Below are 13,596 nucleotides of genomic sequence, written 5' to 3'. Positions count from 1 at the left end.
GTGCTCACCTACTCCCACCGTGGCTAGGTTTACACGCCCACAAGACACACAAGGCCACACATCTGTGCACAGAAACCACACCTTCTAACTACGATTGTCCTACATTTATACGGCGTGCATACAGACGGGTATATACACACACATGCGCATCTTACGTGGTACCCAGGCAACTGTTGGGAAGGAGTGAGGTGTTGTGGGTCAGAGATGTGGGAAACCAACCATGGCACCCCTGAGGAGAAGACAGAGGAGAGAGAGGTCAAGGCCACTGTCCTGTGGCACAGCAGGGACCCAGTCAGCCTCCATCCTACCATCTCTGCTAAGTGCCTGGCCTTTCTGGGCAGGCACTTTTCATTTTCAGGGCAGCTGGTCAAACTCAGACAGATACCCACAGCACCTGCCACACGGCAGCAGGCTGACTGAGCCCTGTTCTCTGGGTCAGGAGATCTGGATCTGGCTCCCCAGGTCTGTGAATCACCTGTTGTTACCCAGGACAAGTCCTTTCCTGGTGCCTTACCATTTCTTTCTTTCTCTCTTTTTGGTGGGTTTTTTCCTCCCGAGACAGGGTTTCTCTGTGTAGCCTTGGCTGTTCTGGACTCACTTTATAGACCAGGTTGGCCTCGAAATCACAGTGACCCATCTGCCTCTGCCTCCCGAGTGCTGGGATTAAAAGGGTGTGCCACCACGCCAGGCTCCTAACCGTTAGCCAGCCAGTCTGGGGCCCAGTGAGCTCCAGCAGAGCTCCCACCTTGGTTGTGGTTCTCAATGAGGAGAACTCCACCCCCCGAGAAGCATTAGGGAAATACAGGAGGGTGGTTCTAATTTAGCAATTACTGAGACTCACCACAGCCATTGAGAGTGTGGCAGCCAGAGAGGCTATTTAGGGAGAGTCCCACTCAAGGCAGACTCTTGCACACATGGTGCCCCGCCTCGCATGTGGGCACAGCCTGGTAAGGCAGCCTAGCCCCTAAGTGCTTTACACATCAGTATTTTTCTGTGCTTTTTTTTTTTCCGTTTTGTTGTGTTTTGTTGCGGGGCTGTGGCTGGATGGAACCCATGCCCTTGAGCAAGCCAGGCAACGGGTCTACCACTGAGCCACAGCCCTAACCCTGTGAGTGTCTTTTTGATGTGGCTTTAATCCATAATGAATTTCTCTGAGGTTCAATTACTGGAGACATCCTGAGCTAGAGGTCAGGTGCAGCAGTAAGATTTTCCACTGTTAAATGGCAAAGTGTCTCTGTCATAAATATCAAGGGTTTGGTTACTTCTGTGATTCTTACGGGTGGTCATGCCAGGGCATTCACCCAGGCAAGTGGAGCACTGTCTGGTCCCCTTATGGTGATATGTCATTGGCTTTTGAAATGAGCCGAGCAGGCCTATTATCTAGGAATGTTAAATCTGGAAATGAATACTGCTCTTCTGAACGAAGCTAGGGAGTCAGAGGCGGTCCCTGGCGCCCTCATCTGGCAGTCGATGGAACTGCAGGATAGAGCAGGCAGCTCTCCAGGACCAGGGACAGCGCCCCAGCCCCAGCCCCCCCAGCGGCTCACCAGCAGGGTGAAGACCCTGAGTCTCCAGAGAAAGCGCCCCAGACCCCGCTGTGCTACACTCCCTACTTCCCCGATGCGGAGGCGGCCCCACAGCCTGTGCTCGCCCTTCCTTCTAAGCTGTGCCTCTCCAGGCCACAATGGCACACCTGCGCGCCACAATGGCGGCACCTGCTTCGCCGCCTACCTTGTTCCTTCTGCTTTTCATTCCTCTGAGAGGATTGCTGAGCTGCACCTACGCACCCTGGAGCCTCTGTGATCCTCAAAACAGCCCCGGGAGCTAGATCATGCAAGAACTGTGTATCTGCCATAACTGATGGGGAAACTGAGGCTGGCGACGACTCTCCCAAGGGTTCCTCAAGACTTCAGTCCCCGTCACTCATGCTCCAGCCCAGAATAGCCGTAGCTACCCACTACCGAGGCCCTGTGTCAAGCACATCTCCTGCCATCCCATAAACTAGGTCAGATTGCTGTCCCCATGCCACAGGCCAGGAAACCCAGGGCCTGAAGGGCCTACCTATGGTTGGGGCGTGGAAATGGCTGTAAACACCCCATGAGGCATTCATTCATTCTGCCTTCCAAAAAGAAAGCAGCCATTTGGCTCCGGTACTCACAAGCTGGAGTGGATGGGGCTGGAGCCCCACATCCTTCACAAGGAACATGGTCTCGCCATTTGGCCAAACTTTAGCCTTGCAGGACACACAGTAAGTGCTTAATAGATGCATGCTGCCTGGTAGACACCCCACTTTCCAGACAGAGTTCTCTAAGCACAGCCACACAGCCAGGGCACAAACCCTGGACACAGGGCAGGGCAAAGTCCACTGTGGGTAGGAGTACAGAACACAAGAAGCACATGAGCCGGGCGTGGTGGCGCACACCTTTAATCCCAGCACTTGGGAGGCAGAGGCAGGCGGATCGCTGTGAGTTCGAGGCCAGCCTGGTCTACCAAGTGAGTCCAGGGCTGTTACCTAGAGAAAACCCTGTCTCCAAAAACACAAAAACAAAAACAACAACAACAACAACAAAAATAGGGGGGCGGGGGAGAGGAGGAGCTGGAGAGATGACTCAGAGGTTAAGAGCACTGGCTGCTCTTCCAAAGGTCCTGAGTTCAATTCCCAGCAACCACATGGTGGCTCACAACCATCTGTAATGTGATATGATGCCCTCTTCTGGCCTGCAGGTGTACATGCAGACAGAGCACTATATGCAAAATAAATAAATAAAACTTTTTTTTTTAAAGGCACAGGAGCAGGGCCCCATGTCTGGAGGGCGGTACTGAGTGGAGGTGATGCTTGGCCCTCACACAGGGCTTGCACCAAGTAATATATTTTTACCAATAGCAGCAGGTGCACCCGCTGGGTCTTGCCCCATTTCTCTCAAGAGGAGGTCAGGTACACCATGGGCATTGAATAGGGTATAAGCTGTCGGTAGCTGACTGAGAACAGGAGAGAGGCAGCCATCATGGACGAGGTAGAGGGTGGAGGGGTGTCTGGAGATCCCGCACCTCACCACCTAGTCTCTGGCTCAGCCTCGCCATACTAAGCCCTTGAGAGGTGTTCAAAGGATGCATAAATGATGTCCGAGGCCAGTTAGGAACAGAAAGAAAGGAGAGGCCACATGGTCTAGTGCTGGCATGAGCTTGGAATCGGTCGAGCCTATGTTTGAATCTTCTGCTCCTCTCTTCCTGGCTGGTGACTTTGGGTCCTTTTTCATGATGTTTTAAAAACAGGTAATGAGGATGATGGCAACTGTACTTATCTCCTCATAGGGTCGTTTTTAGAACTCAAAAGCTCTCAACCCCAACCCGGGAGGCACCAATAATAGGGACTCATAGCCAGGCGTGGTATACATGCCTATAATCCCAGCACTGAGGGAGCTGAGGCAGGAGGATTATAAATTCCAGCCCAGCTTGGGCTATATAGCAAGATTCTGCCTCAAAAACAAACAAAACACAACACAACAACAACAACAACAACAAACCCCGAAGCATAAGTGTGTGTCTAATGCATGTAACCTCAGCACTTGAGAGGCCGAGACAAGAGACTTGCCATGAGTGTGAGACCACCTCAGTCAACGTGAGACCCTTTAAACACAAAAGGCCAAGTAAGCAAAAGTGAGGTGGGTGTTTGCGATGGCTACTGGACATGTCCTGGGACAGCCATGAACCCAAGAGACCCAGGTCTTGAGCCAGGCTCCACATTAGCACACAGTAACTTGGGACAGGTCCCGTCCCCGCTCTGGGACCCTCCCTCTGTCTGTAACAAGGGCTCTCCAAGGGCTCTTCTCACTCTGGTTTCCAAGGCAGCCCATCCCCATGGGCAAGGCAGGTAGTGACGCCTCTTGGGCAGGGACAGAGGCGAGGCTCCGACTCTAGGGACTCTCTTCTCCACCCACAGGACCTGGCCCTGAAGCCCCTAGACCCCTCTAGCGTCTAGTACCTCTGAGGCTCAGTGCCTCAGGATAGAATGGAGCAGGGAGTGAGGGGTGCTCTCTGGCTACCCTAGCCCCTCTCTCTCTGTAGGACCCTCTAGCCTGGAATCCAAAAATGTCCTCAGCCTAAGAGCTAGAGAGAAGGCCGTGATGAGCTGGTCCAAATGCCTCATTTCACAGATGACGATGATGGATCTCCTTAAGTAGGGGTGAGTCACCCAGGGCTTCACATCTGGGTCTCCCTGGCCCTCTTTCCCCCTGCCCCCCATTCCCTGAGAGGCAGCTTGACTCGTGTGACATTTACTATTTCACCTCATGTTGAAAGCGAGATTCAGAGAGGCGAGAGAGGGACCTCGGGAGTGTGCACACAGCCCTCACATCTGGGTCCATTGGTTTCCCTGAACACACCGGGTCGCATCCCGCAACAAGGCATCCTGCGCTGGCACAGGCTCGGTTCTGAGAGGCCCACATGACACAGGGCAAGAATGAGGGAAGGCTCTTAGGCAGCCAGTGAGGCCTGCCTTCCTCCCTGTCGTGAGACATCTACTTTCTCCATGTTGGCACGGGCAGGCTGATTGATGGTTAGAACTGATAGGAAAAGGCCCTGACCTGGAGGCAGCCTTGCCTCCGTAGCCAGAGCCAACTTCCTAGAGCTGCTGAGGACTAGCCCAGCCCTCTCTCAATAGCAGCCTCTCCCTACCCATCTTACTCCGCACACCTCAGTGGTTAACAGAGGCTAACACAGTCCTAATTAAAATCTCAACCCCACTGAGTGAGCTCCAGAGGCCATTTAACCTCTCTGAGGCCCTTATGGCTGATAACAGTTGCCGAGAAGTCAATGAGATGGGTCTGTGGAAAGCACTTAGCATGGGACTAAGTATACTGTAAGTGCTCAATTAATGCCTCCCCCCACCCCCCACCCCCCACCCCCGTGCCCTGGTTCTGCCACTCAGCTCACATTTGGCTTATTCTCCCAGAATCCCAAAGGCAGCTGGGCAGTTCCCATTTGGGGCAATGGGGCAGTCAAGTTCCAGGCATCTCTACCTTAGGGACCATAACTTTCTACGCCTTTCTAGTGGAAGCCTGGTGGCAGGCATGGGTGAGGCTTCAGCCCTAGAGATCTGCCCAGTTTTGTTCCCAGTGGTACTTAGAGCTCAGTGACAGGCTACAAGGTGGGAGGTATTGTGAGTGGACAAGGACAAGGCCCACTCATACCCAGCTATAGAAAGTGTGACTTCGTTAGTCTTCAACCAAGGCTGGCACAGGGCCTGCAGTAGCCTACCAGAGGGTGCGTGGCCTCTCTTTTCATTTCCAAGGTCACAGAAAGGGTAGCAGCACCCTCCGGGGTCAGTCGTTTGGCCCACTTAGAGAATGAGAAGTCAGAGATGTCCCATGTGGCCAGGCAGGGACACTCCCAAGGTCAACTTTCCAGTAGCTACTTTCACCTGCCCCTGGAGTCCCGACTCATGGAAGGGGCCATGGACAAGAGCATCTGTGTCTCAGAGACTCAAGTCGGATCTCAGGAGCCAGGCACAGGGCTGAACGCCACAGTCTGGCCTCCACTTTTCTCTCTGCAAGTGTGTGGCTCCTATTGGCTGGAGGAGGAGGTGGCACAGGTGTCTGATCTTCACCCGCTGTCCCCTGTGCATCTTGCCAACAGCCCCAAATTCCCAGGGGTGCCTGAAGAACAGGCAGTTACAGAAACACCTCCACTCCCTGAGAGAGTAGCCCTGCTGGGGCTCACACAGCACATCAACTCCCGGAAGCCTAGCAACAGTCACAGGCTGTTCAGGACCTACCCCACTGGCCCCCGGATGACAAGGCAGAGCCAGGGGACAAAGTGCTGACCTCCTGTGTGGATGACAGTCTGGTTTCCTGCACTCTTGGCTACCCAGCTCTCTGGCAGGCTGCTGTCTTGATCTCCTCACCTGTTCCAGAGATGGAAAACACAGTGGCCTTTCGTCTGCACGCTCAAGGGAGATGAGAATCCGGGGAGAAAGGCACTGGGCAGCACTCACCCCAGCACACAGCCAGGCAGAGAAGTGCACCTGGGCCAGGTGGCGTTCTCTTCCTTGGCTACTGAGTCTGGCCGTGTAACCAGAGGCTGTGTGCAGAAAGCCCGTGGGCTCCTTAGTGACTCTGTGGTACTGCAGAGTCGTCAAGCTGGCATTCAAGCCATTGATAACCAGTTTAATCTCATCACCCTTCCCAGAAGCCAAAGTGGCCCAAATGGGCCGACGATGTAGCTGGTACACCACCAGGACTGCCTTCACCCCTCTAACCGTGCAACTCAGGATTCTGCGGACACCCACGTTATCACGCACTAACACCTACTATGTGCCTGGCTCTGACTCCTCAGGAGAGAAAATTGCCCAATTGTCTTGACAATGTGATGTCATGGGAGGAAAAAAAAAATATTGCTACTCCCAAACACCGAAGGGAAGCTTTTTTGTTGTTTTTTGGTTTTTGGTTTTAAACTGTAAAGTTTAGGCTAGGTGTGGTGATACATGTCTGAAATCCCTTGCACTTGAGAAACTGTGAGAGGAGGGTTACCATGACCTCAAGGCCAGCCTGGGCTACATAGTGAGAACTTGAAAAAAAAAAAAGATAAAGGGGTAGGTGAGATGGCTCAGAGGGTAAAGGTGCTTGCTGCCAAGACTGGCAATCTGAGTTCGATTCCTGGGACCCACATGGTAGATGGAGGTAACTGACTCTTATCTCCACATGTATGCTGTATCATGCACAAGCGCACGCGTGCACACACACACACACACACACACACACACACACACACACACACACGATAATAAATACAAATCTTTTTAAATAGGAAAGAGGGGATAAGGCAGGAGAGGAAAGTAAACACACCAAAGTGGTTGTTTGCTTTTGGTTTTTGTTTGTTTGGTTAGTTGGTTGGTTTTCCCGAGGGGTTTTGGTTGCCAAGACAGGGTCTCTGTATGTACCCCTGGCTGTCCTAAAAATCACTCTGTAGATCAGTCTGGCCTCAAACTTACAGAGATCCATCTGCCTCTGCTTCTGGCATTAAAGGTGTGCATCACCACCACCCGGCTTATTTATTTTATTTTATTTTATTTTATTTTGATTTTTTTGAGACAGGGTTTCTCTGTGTAGCCTTGGCTGTCCTGGACTCACCTTGTAGACCAGGCTGGCCCCAAACTCACAGAGATCCACTTGCATCTGCCTCCCAAGTGCTGGGATAAAGGCGTGCATGTGCCACCATTGCCTGCCAATACTGCAAAGTTTTCAAAACAGACTTTTCTCCAGGCTTCCCCGGTGTTTACCAATCCTCTGTACTTGTGCATTTTCCTCGGACCCCAGCCCTATTCATCCAAAGCAGCTCCCCGTGAGTGTGCCTCCATCCTTACACTGCCCAAGAGGAGAAAAGATAGGAGACGCCCAGCACACCTGCTCTGTGGACAACTCTGAGCCAAGAAAGGTCCAGAGTCACACAGCAGAGGTCAGACTTGCATGCTGTGGTTTGTGATGGTCTCTCAGCTGCGGGGCTGAGCTCTGCTAGGCACATGCTCTACCACTGAGCCACCATCCAGCCTTCTTGCTTTTTATTTTGAGACAGGGTCTCACTAAGTTGCCCAGCCTGCCCTTTAATTCATTCTGTACCCCAGACAGGTCTTGAACCTTCGTTGTTCCACCAGGTCCAGAGTTTTTCTTCATTTAATTATTTTAGGTATGGTCTCCACATGTAGCCCAGATTGGCCTTGACTCAAGACCCTCCTGACTTAGCTACCATGTTTGCTACCATGCCAGCTTATATTGGATTTAGATTCTTGATAAACTCCTATCTTGTGTCTTTATTTATTTACTTACTTACTTATTTGGGTTTTGTTTTTTGGATATGGTCTCTCTACAAAGTTCTGGCTGGCCTTGAACTCCCAGAAATCCACCTTTCTTGGTTTTTCAAGTGCTGGTATTAAAGGTGCACAACAACACCTATGTTAATCTTTTTAAAAATAATTATTTAAGGCCGGGTGTGGTGGCGCACGCCTTTAATCCCAGCACTCGGGAGGCAGAGGCAGGTGGATCACTGTGAGTTCGAGGCCGGCCTGGTCTACAAAGTGAGTCCAGGACAGCCAAAGCTCCACAGAGAAACCCTGTCTCGAAAAAAATAAATAAATATATAAATAAAAATAATTATTTATTTTCATTTATGTGTATTGGTGTTTTGACTGCATGTATGTCTGTGTGAGGGTGTCAGATCCCCTGGAACAGAAGTTACGGATGGTTACAGCTACCATGTGGGTACTGGGAATTGAACCCAGGTCCTCTGGAAGATCAGCCAGTGCTCTTAACTACTGGGCCACCTCTCCAGTCCCCTATGTTAATCTTCTTCCCCCTCTGTTTTTTCAAGACAAGGTTTCCGTGTGTGTACCAGAACTTGCTTTGTAGACCAGGCTAGCCTCAAAATCATGGAGATTTGCCTGCCTCTGCTTCCAAAGTGCAGGGATTAAATATGTGTTCCTATGTTAATCTTTTTAATAAGTAAAACACAAAACAAACAAAAAAAATCCACAGTCCCTGCCATACAGTTAAAGAAATGGAGCCTCGGGAAGATGAAAGAACGTGGGCTCAACCATGCAACTGGTCAAAGTGCAAACTCAGGTCTGCTCACCCTGACAGGAGGGTGGCCTCGTATTGGCAGAGCAGTCAAGGCACTCTGATCCTCACCTCTTTGCAGGTGATCTTAGTAACATATATCACAGCAACCGCCACACCAAGCTCACCTCTGTCCCCAGTCCTGCCAGTCCGTGTATACTAGATGCTTACTGAGCGCTTGCTGAGGTCGTAGCAGGGCTTTCTACCCTGTGCTGGCACACAGTAGGCACACTGGATGCCCTGATTCCTGTTTTCCAATGTAAACAGCTGGGATCCTTTCTGTTTTGGGGTGCCTCCTTACCAGTATCTCTCAGATTCCTTTCTTTGTCTTTTTTTTTTCTTCTTTCTTTCTTTCTTTCTTTCTTTCTTTCTTTCTTTCTTTCTTTCTTTTTGTTTTCTGAATCACCTGCTTGCCAAGTGTCAGTCTTCAGCCCTAAAATTAGCCGAGCCGGTCTTGAAAGCTAAGAACATCCACGCTACAAACGGACACTACAACCGCAGCCTCCTACCCACGGATCCCCCTCTTCCTTGGGCTGCTCCCAGGTGGGCTGTCTCTGAAAGTCCACAGCCTGAAACCCCTGGCTAGTCTAGGATAGCCAATGGTAGCCTAGGCTATACCTAGAGCTTCTAGCCTATAGAAAGTCCCCAGCCTGGGCCCTCTTATGATCACACTGCTAAGCTGAGCCAAACTTCCCTTTCTCATTGGCAAGGGGCTAACCTCTTCACATCTCTGACCCTCCTCACCACCCAGCTGGGCCCAGAGAGGAAAACTGATTTGCCTGGTTGCACACCCAGCCAGAGGAAGGGCCAACCTTGGGCTGAGGATCGGCACTCTCAAGCTGTCTAGGGTGGGGGCCCAAATGAGCAGACTGGAACCCAGAGCCCCCTTACTGCCCCCAACCTGGCCAGGGGGCCTCCCAAGAGGCCTTCCACAGCCTACCCAAACACCATCAGGATGCAGCTTTGCAGGGATGTCAACCTCTCAGAGGCACAGCCAGGGTGCCAGGGCCCAGCCTGGCACCAGCTCTACCTTGGGGAAAGCAAGCAGAGATCTCCAAGGATCCTCCTGCATTGACAGCAGCTGGCCCCAGCCCTGCTGGGAGGGTAAAACAGAAAACACAACTTGGTCAGCTCCTGACAAGGCAGCTGAGGAAAGGGAAGGCCGCGCTAGGTCCTTTGTGGTGTCAGGAGTGGGGAAAGGCTCTGAAATAGCCCTTTGGGTGAGTGTTAGCTAGGAGCAGGAGCAGGAGATGAAGGGAGAAAGTCGAGGCTGTTTCAAACGCTGCTGTTTCAGTCCTAGCTGGGATGTTAGGAAGCAGCAGAAAGAGGGAATAAGGAACGAGTTTGCTGGGGAAGGTGGGGGGGGTTCAGAGGGAACTCTGTCACCCCCAAAGGGTGACAAGGCAGTTAAATCCCACGCGCAGGAAGCTGATGCCAGGCACGCGTGGAAGCGTGTATCCATGTGGGCGCTTGAGCATGTCTGCCAGGTTCATTTTTAAGGACATGGGGCCTCCACGTGTTCTCTGCCTGTTTGTGTATTCTGCCAGCACACTGGAGGCCACTGAGGTAGAGAAGCCGCCCCCCTCCCCCTCCCCCCCAGCATGAAGGCTTCAAGCCCTTCCTTTCAGCCACAGAGGCATCTGTTGGGGCACCATATCTCTTGTGGGGTGGGGTCAGACAGGGTACAGAATCCCTGAGCGGTCCTGAGTCTGGGTCTCAGTACTTGTGAGTCAAGGCATGTTTGTGTTTGTGTCTGGCTGTGCAGGGGTCGCAGTTGTTTGCCTAGCGTGGCTGCTCAGCAGTCTCTGACAGCTGGAACAAAGGCCCTGAAGACAGACAGGTGGCACGGAAGACAGACCTGCCCCGGGAGTCCTTGGAAAGGCTTTCTGATCTGAAACATGACAGCACAGCGGGTGTGGGAGCAGTGGGCAAAGGCGCTCAGGCCTCCCTCACCTTCTACCTTTGTAGATAGACCCTGCTGTGGAGGTTGGGGTGTTCCCTGAGGTCCAAGAAGAGAAAGTCAAGGCAAAGAGGAGTCCTGTTGCTCCCCCCCCCCCAAAACAGGCCAGAGAAAAGACCCTGTTATGACCTGTTCTGGATGGTTAGAGCAGCAAAGGGCCTCCTGAGACCAGGCCAGGCAAATATCTTGGGGAGAAGGGGTATGGGGTGCTTTACTCAAATGAAGTTAAAAAGCTGGCAAAAGCCTTGGGTGGAGGAACATCACAGCCATAAGAAAGGGCGTCACTGCAAATATAGACTCAAGACTCTCACCACCTCACCTATCTCCACCCAGAGGCACCTCTCCACCCCCTGTCCCCCCAGGGGTAGCAAATGGCCAGAGTCCACGATTAAACCCTTCACCTGGCAAAATCTCCGCTTTGGATCAGGAGAATTCTGACTGTAGTCTGGTGTGTTAGTGCATGCTTTTTTGAGGGGGGGGATGGCGCAGAGGGCTTTTTGAGACAGGGTTTCTCTTGTAGTCCTGGCTGTCCTGAACTTGCTTTGTAGACCAGGTTGGCCTTGAACTCACAGAGATCCGACTGCCTGTGCTTCCCGAGTGCTGGGATTAAAGGTGTGCGCCACCACGCCCGGCTAGAGGACACTTTTGCTACTAGTGTAAAGGAGACGGAACTAGACAGATCTCTGCCCTAGCGTATCAAGTTCTAGGCCGTCTGAGACTACATAGTGAGATATTACCTCAGAAAAAAAGAAAAAACAAAAAACAAAAACAAACCCGATTGTAGCCCCAGCACCAGAGTAACTCAGGGTCACACACAATCTATTTATCCTGGCCAGGCCTCAGTTTCCTTACCTGTGTCAGGCCTCAGGGCAGGCACCTAAGCTGTGGCTAGGAAAGGTGTTCTCTCTGCCGCTTAAGCATGGCCCTGGAATCTTCCTGAAGGCCAAAAGGCACACCCACTCATTGCCCAGATCTTTCCACAGCCAGGGAGCTCTGCAGTCAGGCTGAGGTCCCACAAGGGAACCCCACGGAGCAGGGGTCTGAACACTACCTAGTCCTGCTGCCCTCGGCCGGCCGAGCTTATCTAGGCGCTCAGAACAACCTCAAAACAACCTTAGGAAAAAGAGGTAAGGTCCTGCATTGGCGGGGCACCCCACATCCAGTTGGCTCCCTTGGAGAGAAAGAGGTCTATCACCTCACCCCCCATCTCCTCTTGGCTTTTCTTCTGCTTCATACCTGGCAGGATTTGTCTTTCTATCTTTCCTGCAGCCACTAGGTGTCTGGTCCTCTGCCTTTGGCAGGGAGGGAACTGAAGGACAGGGACAAATGCCAATATACCGTGTGAGGATAGGGTAGGATGCCTGTCCTAACCCCATCTCAGGCCTGTGCTGTGACAGCCACCTACAAGGTCAAACATTGGAGAAGGATGGATACAAGAGATGGGCACGCACGCGCGCGCGCACACACACACACACACACACACGCACACACGCACACACGCACACACACACACACGCACGGGGTGGGGCACGGGGAGCAAGGTTTCTTCACCAAGCTGGCACATCAGCAAGGCTCCCAAAAGGCCTGCAGGGCATAGTGGTGATTTTGCCACCAACCCTGAGATCCAGCAGAGCCAGGGGTGGCCACAAGGACTGCATGACGCCAGTGTCCGGCTCTGCGGTGGCTTGGGACAGGCAGGGATGCATTCTGTACCTGGAGATGAGAGGACATCAAGGCCCTCGCATCGCGGCTCAGGGCGATGGCCAGAGGACTCCCACTTCCTTGCTCAGAGGAGCGGAGTGCCTCCCCTTGGGGGATGCCAGGCTGCCCTCTCCCCAACGCGACCACTTCTACGCAGTCCCCTCCGGAGGATGACAAGGGTGACGGAGCCTAGGACTCAGGGCACCTAAGGGTGGAACCCGAGCCTGCCCAGCGGCGTGGCTGGTGCCTGCAGGAGTCCCCCGCCCCGCTGCGCCGCCATCTAGTCTGGCCGCGCCCCTCCCCGCCCGGAACCCCTGCATGGAGCCGGCACTCACCGCGGGCCTGGGCTGGGGCGTCCTGGGCTTGGCACTCCGGTGCCCGCCGGCTGCTACTGCAGCTCTGCCGGGACTCGCTCACCGCCGCCGCCGCCACCGCCGCCGCAGTTCGGGGAGGGGGACGTCACGTGACCGCCTAGCGCTCCTTCCCGGCGCCGCCGCCGCTCCCCCCCTCACTGCGGAGCCTGAGCCCCAGGCGCGGAACGGCAAGGAAGCCACCCCTGCCACAAACCCCTATCTAACAGGTAGGGAAACTAAGGCACAGAGAAACGTAGGGACTCACTCAGGACTGCACAGGCCGACAGTGGCAGTGCTGAGGGCTCTAGCCGACAGCCTAGGCTGTGGAGGACAACTTCTGGGGCGAGTGGGGCTCCTGGAGAGTTGTGGGGGGCACTGGGGCGGGAACTGGGAAAGGCCTCCTAGTTAGTGGCTCCTTGCTTCTCTTTAGGTTCTTCCCTGCCCCGCCCTAGGCTACAGGAGTGAGAGGAAATCAGCAAGAGGATCAAGAGCGAAGCCCACATCTAGTTAGAGTGACCTCCTCGGAGGACCCTGGAAGAGAAGACACCTGCCCAAGGTCACCTAGCAAACTGGCAGCATGGGCTCTTGGGCCCACCGATTCCCACTACTGATTGCCAACAGAATGCAAGGCTCCCACACACCGCTGTTCCTGAGGCCAGGGACAGGAGCTGCCTGCATAGGTGCAGACCTGTGCCAGGGCCTTCCTGGGAGGTACCAGATCCTGCCCCCGAGCCACAGAACATCAGAGTAGACCTTTACTGTCTCTGGGTCTCACTCATTGTTTTAACTGGGGAAACTAGGGCTGCAAGAGCAGTAGCTGGAACGTTTCCTCCCAGTCTATTTGGGGCTGTCCAAGGTCAAGGTAGGACTTAGGAGAAACAACTCAATTCATGAATTTAATGTTTTCTGAGCACACTCCACTCCCACTCTGATTTCCTGAGCCACAGGGACTGCATTCCATTAAGGAAATGATCTG

The 13,596-nt window shown here is 53.2% G+C and overlaps 1 protein-coding gene across 1 annotated transcript in view; it reads right to left on the bottom strand.

The window, feature by feature from the left end:
- The window catches only part of RAP1GAP (RAP1 GTPase activating protein), a 63,137-nt gene extending 50,418 nt beyond the window's left edge, over positions 1 to 12,719 (bottom strand). Inside the window, exon 1 of the mRNA XM_084787921.1 lies at positions 12,603 to 12,719. The gene's annotated coding sequence lies outside the window, so the exon portion shown is untranslated. The remainder of the gene's footprint in view (positions 1 to 12,602) is intronic.
- Positions 12,720 to 13,596: the final 877 nt, after the last annotated feature.

Source organism: Acomys minous, assembly GCF_964271855.1.
Source record: "Acomys minous genome assembly, chromosome: 6".
Taxonomy (NCBI): Eukaryota; Metazoa; Chordata; class Mammalia; order Rodentia; family Muridae; genus Acomys; species Acomys minous.
This window is presented reverse-complemented; position numbering and strand designations above follow the sequence as displayed.